The sequence below is a fragment of the Protomyctophum parallelum genome (genome assembly GCF_964188405.1).
Source record: "Protomyctophum parallelum genome assembly, chromosome: 16".
NCBI lineage: Eukaryota > Metazoa > Chordata > Actinopteri > Myctophiformes > Myctophidae > Protomyctophum > Protomyctophum parallelum.
Window position 1 is genome coordinate 41104905 of NC_139711.1, and position 13018 is coordinate 41117922.

The window sequence follows — 13018 nt, forward strand, 5'->3', positions numbered from 1 at the left end:
TTTGCCAGGTTTGGGGATTGCAACCACTTTGGCCTTTCTCCAGACAGAAGGGATGGTTTTCTGTGCCATGCATGTGTTCAGCATCCCCACGAGCCAGGTCTTTGCGTTAGGTTCCAGGTGCTGTATAATTTCTGCCAGTATGTCATCAATCCCTGCTGCTTTTCCGGGTTTCAACTTTCCCATTGCAGTTTCGAGTTCTTCTAGGTCGAAGGGTTTGGTTTGAGGGCTGGCTGATTGTGGTTGGTCTGATACCACTGTGCGATGGTATTCTCCTGTGGGTCGGCGGTGTTGTTGGTTATGACTGTTGGCCACCAGTTGTGATGCAACAGAGTTCGCTGTGACCGTTGTGAATTTTGGGTGGCTCCCTGAGGTCCTTAATCGCCATTGGGTCCAACAGTGGTCATTGAAGCGTGCACACACACATGCACACATGCACCTACACACGCACAGGCGCACATGCGTATGCACACCTGGACCTTTAAATGAACAACAACACAAAAACTAAGGCACTGGTGTCGGACTTCTGGTTTACCGGAACGGGGTTCAACTCCCTGCAGTGCCCTGCTCAATGTGTTGTATTTCATTCATTGGTCCATGGTCTCAGAGGTCATTGAGCGGCGCGCTATAGTGCGCGATTCTTCATCATTGTTGAGGATTTAAAAAAAGGCGAAAATCAAGGAAAAGCAAAAGGCTATAGTCCATGGTCACGGACTGCATACTGGTCAAGGTCATTTATACTGGTGAAGATCATTTACTAGTCTTATGAAGGTCATTTATACTGGTCACGGTCATTTACTAGTCTCATGAAGGTAATTTATACTGGTCAAGGTCATTTACTAGTCTCATGAAGGTAATTTATAATGCCTTCCTGCTGTTATTTGTCATGTTGGTGTTCTCTATATCTTTTCGTCCTGGGCATGACGTTAAACTGTTCCGTTCGAGAGGACCGGCGACCCTCGAATGTAAACAGCCACGAAAGGAAACTATGTGTGTGTGAGGTGTTCTCTATCATTTCATTCCAGTACTACTACTTTGGGTAGTGGCTGGACGTTTGTGTAGATATTGAAAAGGAGGGGGGCGAGCACGCTACCTTGTGGGAGGCCGTTCTTTTTGGGCTTTCTATTTACTCCTCTGGTCATTTAACTGGACATAGAAGCGCCTGTTGTTGAGGAGGCTTGTGCTGACCATTGTGCGGTGTTGGACAGTGTCATAGGCAGCAGAGAGATCTCTGAATGCTGCTCCAGTTATTTGTTTTCCCTCAAACCTGCATAGTTGGGTTTGTGTGTGTCTTTCTTTTTCTGTCTTTCTTTCTTAGGACGGAGATCAAGGTAGACGCCGTTGGAAGGCTCAACACAAGCCGATGCCCCTAGAGATCCATCCCAAAGCTTCCCTCAGGGAGCCCAGCAAGCCAGCTAGCCAGCAAGCCCGCCCAGTCAGCCAACGTAGCCAGTCAGCTCCGCCAGTCAGCCAGTGTAGAAAGTCAGGCTGCCAAGCCAGAGCATATCAGCCCTTACAGTCAGCCATTGCAGCCATACCAGCCTTGCTCAGTCAGCTCAGCCAGGCCTCTCTCGAGGCCTGGCTCTCTGTCTGCCTGGCCCGGTCTGCCCCGCCCTGCCTTGCAGCAACAGAACCAGCCTTTCTGGCAAGCCAGCCAGCTCAGAATGCGAGCTGAGCAAGCCAGTGCAGCAGCAAGCCCAGACTAGGTTACCGCAGCCTTACTGTGCAGCCACAGCCACTCAGCCCAGACCAGCAGGAGCTGGCCAGGCTCCAACCCTTGCAGCGCAGCCTTAGGCCGGATAGTCCCCCTGCCTGCACTTTGTTGCCTTCCTGGCCTGTCTGCCTGCCTAGGCGCCTCGGTCTTCCTGTCTGTCTGCCTTGGCCTGCCGGTCTGAAACTGGTTTAGACTAACTGCGTGCTTGCCAGCTGCGCTGGCTTGCTGAGCTCGTATTCTGAGCTGGCTGGCTTGCTAGCAAGGCTGTTTCTGTTGCTGCAAGGCAGGGCAGGGCAGACCGGGCCAGGCAGACAGAGAGCCAGGCCTCGAGAGAGGCCTGGCTGAGCTGACTGAGCAAGGCTGGTATGGCTGCAATGGCGGACTGCAAGAGCTGATATGCTCTGGCTTGTCAGCCTGACTTTCTACACTGGCTGACTGGCGGAGCTGGCTGGCTGCGTTGGCTGACTGGGCGGGCTTGCTGGCTAGCTGGCTTGCTGGGCTCCCTGAGGGAAGCTTTGGGATGGATCTCTAGGGGCATCGGCTTGTGTTGAGCCTTCCAACGGCGTCTACCTTGATCTTCATCCTAAGAAAGACAGACAGAAAAAGAAAGACACACACAAAGTCAACTATGCAGCTTCCACATGAGGAAGGCAGGCAGGAAGGCAGGCAGGCACTAGCTGCCTGCGTGCTTGCTTCGCCCTCCAGTTTCTGCTCCAGTTATTTGTTTTCCCTCAAACCCATCCTCAATGTGTTGGGTGAGGTTGAGCTCTGTCCAGCACAGGCCGGGACGGAAACCAGCTTGGTCTTTAGTCAGCTTGGTGTCTATGAGTGGCATGAGGCGTTGGAGTAGCAGCCTCTCTTGTAGGTGATGCAGAGAAGGGAAATGGGTCGGTAGCTCTTTGAGGATGATGGGTCTTTGCCAGGTTTGGGGATTGCAACCACTTTGGCCTTTCTCCAGACAGAAGGGATGGTTTTCTGTGCCATGCATGTGTTCAGCATCCCCACGAGCCAGGTCTTTGCGTTAGGTTCCAGGTGCTGTATAATTTCTGCCAGTATGTCATCAATCCCTGCTGCTTTTCCGGGTTTCAACTTTCCCATTGCAGTTTCGAGTTCTTCTAGGTCGAAGGGTTTGGTTTGAGGGCGTGGCTGATTGTGGTTGGTCTGATACCACTGTGCGATGGTATTCTCCTGTGGGTCGGCGGCGGTGTTGGTTACGACTGTTGGCCACCAGTTGTGATGCAACAGAGTTCGCTGTGACCGTTGTGAATTATGGGTGGCTCCCTGAGGTCCTTGATCGCCATTGGGTCCAACAGTGGTCATTGAAGCGTGCGCACACATGCACCTACACACGCACAGGCGCACATGCGTATGCACACCTGGACCTTTAAATGAACAACAACACAAAAACTAAGGCACTGGTGTCGGACTTCTGGTTTACCGGAACGGGGTTCAACTCCCTGCAGTGCCCTGCTCAATGTGTTGTATTTCATTCATTGCTCCATGGTCTCAGAGGTCATTGAGCGGTGCGCTATAGTGCGCGATTCTTCATCATTGTTGAGGATTTAAAAAAAGGTGAAAATCAAGGAAAAGCAAAAGGCTATATAGTCCATGGTCACGGACCGCATACTGGTCAAGGTCATTTATACTGGTGAAGATCATTTACTAGTCTTATGAAGGTCATTTATACTGGTCAAGGTCATTTACTAGTCTCATGAAGGTAATTTATAATGCCTTCCTGCTGTTATTTGTCATGTTGGTGTTCTCTATATCTTTTCGTCCTGGGCATGACGTTAAACTGTTCCGTTCGAGAGGACCGGCGACCCTCGAATGTAAACAGCCACGAAAGGAAACTATGTGTGTGTGAGGTGTTCTCTATCATTTCATTCCAGTACTACTACTTTGGGTAGTGGCTGGACGTTTGTGTAGATATTGAAAAGGAGGGGGCGAGCAGGCTACCTTGTGGTAGGCCGTTCTTTTGGGCTTTCCATTTACTCCTCTGGTCATTTAACTGGACATAGAAGCGCCTGTTGTTGAGGAGGCTTTTCCTGACCATTGTGCGGTGTTGGACAGTGTCGTAGGCAGCAGAGAGATCTCTGAATGCTGCTCCAGTTATTTGTTTTCCCTCAAACCCATCTTCAATGTGTTGGGTGAGGTTGAATGTAAACAGCCACGAAAGGAAACTATGTCTGTGTGAGGTGTTCTCTATCATTTCATTCCAGACTTTCCTTCGTTCATCCAATGTCTATCTCCTGTGTTCTCCATTCATCTTGAGCGATACACAGTCGTCTGATGTGCGGGGTGAGGTGCCGGCTAGCGCATAAAGGCACGGGACAGGTGTTGTCTTGACGCATCCCGTGATGATGCGACAGGTGTCATTTAGGGCTGTGTCGACCAATTTGGTGTGACGTGATCGGCTCCAGCTTGAGCAGGCATACTCTTCTGTAGAGAAAGACAGGGCCATGGCAGTTGCACGGATTGTTTGTGGGTCTGCGCCCCACTTGGAGTTCACTAGTTTTCACAGGATGTTATTGTGGTTGTTGACCGTGGCTTTTGTGTTCTCCAGGTGTTTTTTTAAGAAGAGTGTCCTGTCCAGTGTAAATCCAAGATACATGGGGTGGGTATGGTTTGAGAGTTTGTGATGCGCAATTCTTTTTTTGCGTCTCGGTTCCTCAGGTGGAAGCTGCATAGTTGGGTTTTTGATGGGTTGGGTTTCAGGTGGTTGTATTGTAGTAGCTTGACATTTCTTGGAGGGCACTTTCAAGGACAGACTCAATCTTCTGGAAGTCTGCTTGTTGGGTGGTAATGCAGAGGTTGTCGGCGTAGATGAAACGCTGGCATTCTGTGGGTAGTGGCTGGACGTTTGTGTAGATATTGAAAAGGAGGGGGGGCGAGCACGCTACCTTGTGGGAGGCCGTTCTTTTGGGCTTTCCATTTACTCCTCTGGTCATTTAACTGGACATAGAAGCGCCTGTTGTTGAGGAGGCTTTTCCTGACCATTGTGCGGTGTTGGAGAGTGTCGTAGGCAGCAGAGAGATCTCTGAATGCAGCTCCAGTTATTTGTTTTCCCTCAAACCTGCATAGTTGGGTTTGTGTGTGTCTTTCTTTTTCTGTCTTTCTTTCTTAGGACGGAGATCAAGGTAGACGCCGTTGGAAGGCTCAACACAAGCCGATGCCCCTAGAGATCCATCTCAAAGCTTCCCTCAGGGAGCCCAGCAAGCCAGCTAGCCAGCAAGCCCGCCCAGTCAGCCAACGCAGCCAGCCAGCTCCGCCAGTCAGCCAGTGTAGAAAGTCAGGCTGCCAAGCCAGAGCATATCAGCCCTTGCAGTCAGCCATCGCAGCCATACCAGCCTTGCTCAGTCAGCTCAGCCAGGCCTCTCTCGAGGCCTGGCTCTCTGTCTGCCTGGCCCGGTCTGCCCCGCCGTGCCTTGCAGCAACAGAACCAGCCTTTCTGGCAAGCCAGCCAGCTCAGAATGCGAGCTGAGCAAGCCAGTGCAGCAGCAAGCCCAGACTAGGTTACCGCAGCCTTACTGTGCAGCCACAGCCACTCAGCCCAGACCAGCAGGAGCTGGCCAGGCTCCAACCCTTGCAGCGCAGCCTTAGGCCGGATAGTCCCCCTGCCTGCACTTTGTTGCCTTCCTGGCCTGTCTGCCTGCCTAGGCGCCTCGGTCTTCCTGTCTGTCTGCCTTGGCCTGCCGGTCTGAAACTGGTTTAGACTAACTGCGTGCTTGCCAGCTGCGCTGGCTTGCTGAGCTCGTATTCTGAGCTGGCTGGCTTGCTAGCAAGGCTGGTTCTGTTGCTGCAAGGCAGGGCAGGGCAGACCGGGCCAGGCAGACAGAGAGCCAGGCCTCGAGAGAGGCCTGGCTGAGCTGACTGAGCAAGGCTGGTATGGCTGCAATGGCGGACTGCAAGAGCTGATATGCTCTGGCTTGTCAGCCTGACTTTCTACACTGGCTGACTGGCGGAGCTGGCTGGCTGCGTTGGCTGACTGGGCGGGCTTGCTGGCTAGCTGGCTTGCTGGGCTCCCTGAGGGAAGCTTTGGGATGGATCTCTAGGGGCATCGGCTTGTGTTGAGCCTTCCAACGGCGTCTACCTTGATCTTCATCCTAAGAAAGACAGACAGAAAAAGAAAGACACACACAAAGTCAACTATGCAGCTTCCACATGAGGAAGGCAGGCAGGAAGGCAGGCAGGCACTAGCTGCCTGCGTGCTTGCTTCGCCCTCCAGTTTCTGCTCCAGTTATTTGTTTTCCCTCAAACCCATCCTCAATGTGTTGGGTGAGGTTGAGCTCTGTCCAGCACAGGCCGGGACGGAAACCAGCTTGGTCTTTAGTCAGCTTGGTGTCTATGAGTGGCATGAGGCGTTGGAGTAGCAGCCTCTCTTGTAGGTGACGCAGAGAAGGGAAATGGGTCGGTAGCTCTTTGAGGATGATGGGTCTTTGCCAGGTTTGGGGATTGCAACCACTTTGGCCTTTCTCCAGACAGAAGGGATGGTTTTCTGTGCCATGCATGTGTTCAGCATCCCCACGAGCCAGGTCTTTGCGTTAGGTTCCAGGTGCTGTATAATTTCTGCCAGTATGTCATCAATCCCTGCTGCTTTTCCGGGTTTCAACTTTCCCATTGCAGTTTCGAGTTCTTCTAGGTCGAAGGGTTTGGTTTGAGGGCTGGCTGATTGTGGTTGGTCTGATACCACTGTGCGATGGTATTCTCCTGTGGGTCGGCGGTGTTGTTGGTTATGACTGTTGGCCACCAGTTGTGATGTAACAGAGTTCGCTGTGACCGTTGTGAATTTTGGGTGGCTCCCTGAGGTCCTTAATCGCCATTGGGTCCAACAGTGGTCATTGAAGCGTGCACACACACATGCACACATGCACCTACACACGCACAGGCGCACATGCGTATGCACACCTGGACCTTTAAATGAACAACAACACAAAAACTAAGGCACTGGTGTCGGACTTCTGGTTTACCGGAACGGGGTTCAACTCCCTGCAGTGCCCTGCTCAATGTGTTGTATTTCATTCATTGGTCCATGGTCTCAGAGGTCATTGAGCGGCGCGCTATAGTGCGCGATTCTTCATCATTGTTGAGGATTTAAAAAAAGGCGAAAATCAAGGAAAAGCAAAAGGCTATAGTCCATGGTCACGGACTGCATACTGGTCAAGGTCATTTATACTGGTGAAGATCATTTACTAGTCTTATGAAGGTCATTTATACTGGTCACGGTCATTTACTAGTCTCATGAAGGTAATTTATACTGGTCAAGGTCATTTACTAGTCTCATGAAGGTAATTTATAATGCCTTCCTGCTGTTATTTGTCATGTTGGTGTTCTCTATATCTTTTCGTCCTGGGCATGACGTTAAACTGTTCCGTTCGAGAGGACCGGCGACCCTCGAATGTAAACAGCCACGAAAGGAAACTATGTGTGTGTGAGGTGTTCTATCATTTCATTCCAGTACTACTACTTTGGGTAGTGGCTGGACGTTTGTGTAGATATTGAAAAGGAGGGGGGCGAGCACGCTACCTTGTGGGAGGCCGTTCTTTTTGGGCTTTCTATTTACTCCTCTGGTCATTTAACTGGACATAGAAGCGCCTGTTGTTGAGGAGGCTTGTGCTGACCATTGTGCGGTGTTGGACAGTGTCGTAGGCAGCAGAGAGATCTCTGAATGCTGCTCCAGTTATTTGTTTTCCCTCAAACCTGCATAGTTGGGTTTGTGTGTGTCTTTCTTTTTCTGTCTTTCTTTCTTAGGACGGAGATCAAGGTAGACGCCGTTGGAAGGCTCAACACAAGCCGATGCCCCTAGAGATCCATCCCAAAGCTTCCCTCAGGGAGCCCAGCAAGCCAGCTAGCCAGCAAGCCCGCCCAGTCAGCCAACGTAGCCAGTCAGCTCCGCCAGTCAGCCAGTGTAGAAAGTCAGGCTGCCAAGCCAGAGCATATCAGCCCTTACAGTCAGCCATTGCAGCCATACCAGCCTTGCTCAGTCAGCTCAGCCAGGCCTCTCTCGAGGCCTGGCTCTCTGTCTGCCTGGCCCGGTCTGCCCCGCCCTGCCTTGCAGCAACAGAACCAGCCTTTCTGGCAAGCCAGCCAGCTCAGAATGCGAGCTGAGCAAGCCAGTGCAGCAGCAAGCCCAGACTAGGTTACCGCAGCCTTACTGTGCAGCCACAGCCACTCAGCCCAGACCAGCAGGAGCTGGCCAGGCTCCAACCCTTGCAGCGCAGCCTTAGGCCGGATAGTCCCCCTGCCTGCACTTTGTTGCCTTCCTGGCCTGTCTGCCTGCCTAGGCGCCTCGGTCTTCCTGTCTGTCTGCCTTGGCCTGCCGGTCTGAAACTGGTTTAGACTAACTGCGTGCTTGCCAGCTGCGCTGGCTTGCTGAGCTCGTATTCTGAGCTGGCTGGCTTGCTAGCAAGGCTGTTTCTGTTGCTGCAAGGCAGGGCAGGGCAGACCGGGCCAGGCAGACAGAGAGCCAGGCCTCGAGAGAGGCCTGGCTGAGCTGACTGAGCAAGGCTGGTATGGCTGCAATGGCGGACTGCAAGAGCTGATATGCTCTGGCTTGTCAGCCTGACTTTCTACACTGGCTGACTGGCGGAGCTGGCTGGCTGCGTTGGCTGACTGGGCGGGCTTGCTGGCTAGCTGGCTTGCTGGGCTCCCTGAGGGAAGGTTTGGGATGGATCTCTAGGGGCATCGGCTTGTGTTGAGCCTTCCAACGGCGTCTACCTTGATCTTCATCCTAAGAAAGACAGACAGAAAAAGAAAGACACACACAAAGTCAACTATGCAGCTTCCACATGAGGAAGGCAGGCAGGAAGGCAGGCAGGCACTAGCTGCCTGCGTGCTTGCTTCGCCCTCCAGTTTCTGCTCCAGTTATTTGTTTTCCCTCAAACCCATCCTCAATGTGTTGGGTGAGGTTGAGCTCTGTCCAGCACAGGCCGGGACGGAAACCAGCTTGGTCTTTAGTCAGCTTGGTGTCTATGAGTGGCATGAGGCGTTGGAGTAGCAGCCTCTCTTGTAGGTGATGCAGAGAAGGGAAATGGGTCGGTAGCTCTTTGAGGATGATGGGTCTTTGCCAGGTTTGGGGATTGCAACCACTTTGGCCTTTCTCCAGACAGAAGGGATGGTTTTCTGTGCCATGCATGTGTTCAGCATCCCCACGAGCCAGGTCTTTGCGTTAGGTTCCAGGTGCTGTATAATTTCTGCCAGTATGTCATCAATCCCTGCTGCTTTTCCGGGTTTCAACTTTCCCATTGCAGTTTCGAGTTCTTCTAGGTCGAAGGGTTTGGTTTGAGGGCTGGCTGATTGTGGTTGGTCTGATACCACTGTGCGATGGTATTCTCCTGTGGGTCGGCGGTGTTGTTGGTTATGACTGTTGGCCACCAGTTGTGATGCAACAGAGTTCGCTGTGACCGTTGTGAATTTTGGGTGGCTCCCTGAGGTCCTTAATCGCCATTGGGTCCAACAGTGGTCATTGAAGCGTGCACACACACATGCACCTACACACGCACAGGCGCACATGCGTATGCACACCTGGACCTTTAAATGAACAACAACACAAAAACTAAGGCACTGGTGTCGGACTTCTGGTTTACCGGAACGGGGTTCAACTCCCTGCAGTGCCCTGCTCAATGTGTTGTATTTCATTCATTGGTCCATGGTCTCAGAGGTCATTGAGCGGCGCGCTATAGTGCGCGATTCTTCATCATTGTTGAGGATTTAAAAAAAGGCGAAAATCAAGGAAAAGCAAAAGGCTATAGTCCATGGTCACGGACTGCATACTGGTTAAGGTCATTTATACTGGTGAAGATCATTTACTAGTCTTATGAAGGTCATTTATACTGGTCACGGTCATTTACTAGTCTCATGAAGGTAATTTATACTGGTCAAGGTCATTTACTAGTCTCATGAAGGTAATTTATAATGCCTTCCTGCTGTTATTTGTCATGTTGGTGTTCTCTATATCTTTTCGTCCTGGGCATGACGTTAAACTGTTCCGTTCGAGAGGACCGGCGACCCTCGAATGTAAACAGCCACGAAAGGAAACTATGTGTGTGTGAGGTGTTCTCTATCATTTCATTCCAGTACTACTACTTTGGGTAGTGGCTGGACGTTTGTGTAGATATTGAAAAGGAGGGGGGCGAGCACGCTACCTTGTGGGAGGCCGTTCTTTTTGGGCTTTCTATTTACTCCTCTGGTCATTTAACTGGACATAGAAGCGCCTGTTGTTGAGGAGGCTTGTGCTGACCATTGTGCGGTGTTGGACAGTGTCGTAGGCAGCAGAGAGATCTCTGAATGCTGCTCCAGTTATTTGTTTTCCCTCAAACCTGCATAGTTGGGTTTGTGTGTGTCTTTCTTTTTCTGTCTTTCTTTCTTAGGACGGAGATCAAGGTAGACGCCGTTGGAAGGCTCAACACAAGCCGATGCCCCTAGAGATCCATCCCAAAGCTTCCCTCAGGGAGCCCATCAAGCCAGCTAGCCAGCAAGCCTGCCCAGTCAGCCAACGTAGCCAGTCAGCTCCGCCAGTCAGCCAGTGTAGAAAGTCAGGCTGCCAAGCCAGAGCATATCAGCCCTTGCAGTCAGCCATCGCAGCCATACCAGCCTTGCTCAGTCAGCTCAGCCAGGCCTCTCTCGAGGCCTGGCTCTCTGTCTGCCTGGCCCGGTCTGCCCCGCCGTGCCTTGCAGCAACAGAACCAGCCTTTCTGGCAAGCCAGCCAGCTCAGAATGCGAGCTGAGCAAGCCAGTGCAGCAGCAAGCCCAGACTAGGTTACCGCAGCCTTACTGTGCAGCCACAGCCACTCAGCCCAGACCAGCAGGAGCTGGCCAGGCTCCAACCCTTGCAGCGCAGCCTTAGGCCGGATAGTCCCCCTGCCTGCACTTTGTTGCCTTCCTGGCCTGTCTGCCTGCCTAGGCGCCTCGGTCTTCCTGTCTGTCTGCCTTGGCCTGCCGGTCTGAAACTGGTTTAGACTAACTGCGTGCTTGCCAGCTGCGCTGGCTTGCTGAGCTCGTATTCTGAGCTGGCTGGCTTGCTAGCAAGGCTGTTTCTGTTGCTGCAAGGCAGGGCAGGGCAGACCGGGCCAGGCAGACAGAGAGCCAGGCCTCGAGAGAGGCCTGGCTGAGCTGACTGAGCAAGGCTGGTATGGCTGCAATGGCGGACTGCAAGAGCTGATATGCTCTGGCTTGTCAGCCTGACTTTCTACACTGGCTGACTGGCGGAGCTGGCTGGCTGCGTTGGCTGACTGGGCGGGCTTGCTGGCTAGCTGGCTTGCTGGGCTCCCTGAGGGAAGGTTTGGGATGGATCTCTAGGGGCATCGGCTTGTGTTGAGCCTTCCAACGGCGTCTACCTTGATCTTCATCCTAAGAAAGACAGACAGAAAAAGAAAGACACACACAAAGTCAACTATGCAGCTTCCACATGAGGAAGGCAGGCAGGAAGGCAGGCAGGCACTAGCTGCCTGCGTGCTTGCTTCGCCCTCCAGTTTCTGCTCCAGTTATTTGTTTTCCCTCAAACCCATCCTCAATGTGTTGGGTGAGGTTGAGCTCTGTCCAGCACAGGCCGGGACGGAAACCAGCTTGGTCTTTAGTCAGCTTGGTGTCTATGAGTGGCATGAGGCGTTGGAGTAGCAGCCTCTCTTGTAGGTGATGCAGAGAAGGGAAATGGGTCGGTAGCTCTTTGAGGATGATGGGTCTTTGCCAGGTTTGGGGATTGCAACCACTTTGGCCTTTCTCCAGACAGAAGGGATGGTTTTCTGTGCCATGCATGTGTTCAGCATCCCCACGAGCCAGGTCTTTGCGTTAGGTTCCAGGTGCTGTATAATTTCTGCCAGTATGTCATCAATCCCTGCTGCTTTTCCGGGTTTCAACTTTCCCATTGCAGTTTCGAGTTCTTCTAGGTCGAAGGGTTTGGTTTGAGGGCTGGCTGATTGTGGTTGGTCTGATACCACTGTGCGATGGTATTCTCCTGTGGGTCGGCGGTGTTGTTGGTTATGACTGTTGGCCACCAGTTGTGATGCAACAGAGTTCGCTGTGACCGTTGTGAATTTTGGGTGGCTCCCTGAGGTCCTTAATCGCCATTGGGTCCAACAGTGGTCATTGAAGCGTGCACACACACATGCACCTACACACGCACAGGCGCACATGCGTATGCACACCTGGACCTTTAAATGAACAACAACACAAAAACTAAGGCACTGGTGTCGGACTTCTGGTTTACCGGAACGGGGTTCAACTCCCTGCAGTGCCCTGCTCAATGTGTTGTATTTCATTCATTGGTCCATGGTCTCAGAGGTCATTGAGCGGCGCGCTATAGTGCGCGATTCTTCATCATTGTTGAGGATTTAAAAAAAGGCGAAAATCAAGGAAAAGCAAAAGGCTATAGTCCATGGTCACGGACTGCATACTGGTTAAGGTCATTTATACTGGTGAAGATCATTTACTAGTCTTATGAAGGTCATTTATACTGGTCACGGTCATTTACTAGTCTCATGAAGGTAATTTATACTGGTCAAGGTCATTTACTAGTCTCATGAAGGTAATTTATAATGCCTTCCTGCTGTTATTTGTCATGTTGGTGTTCTCTATATCTTTTCGTCCTGGGCATGACGTTAAACTGTTCCGTTCGAGAGGACCGGCGACCCTCGAATGTAAACAGCCACGAAAGGAAACTATGTGTGTGTGAGGTGTTCTCTATCATTTCATTCCAGTACTACTACTTTGGGTAGTGGCTGGACGTTTGTGTAGATATTGAAAAGGAGGGGGGCGAGCACGCTACCTTGTGGGAGGCCGTTCTTTTTGGGCTTTCTATTTACTCCTCTGGTCATTTAACTGGACATAGAAGCGCCTGTTGTTGAGGAGGCTTGTGCTGACCATTGTGCGGTGTTGGACAGTGTCGTAGGCAGCAGAGAGATCTCTGAATGCTGCTCCAGTTATTTGTTTTCCCTCAAACCTGCATAGTTGGGTTTGTGTGTGTCTTTCTTTTTCTGTCTTTCTTTCTTAGGACGGAGATCAAGGTAGACGCCGTTGGAAGGCTCAACACAAGCCGATGCCCCTAGAGATCCATCCCAAAGCTTCCCTCAGGGAGCCCATCAAGCCAGCTAGCCAGCAAGCCTGCCCAGTCAGCCAACGTAGCCAGTCAGCTCCGCCAGTCAGCCAGTGTAGAAAGTCAGGCTGCCAAGCCAGAGCATATCAGCCCTTGCAGTCAGCCATCGCAGCCATACCAGCCTTGCTCAGTCAGCTCAGCCAGGCCTCTCTCGAGGCCTGGCTCTCTGTCTGCCTGGCCCGGTCTGCCCCGCCGTGCCTTGCAGCAACAGAACCAGCCTT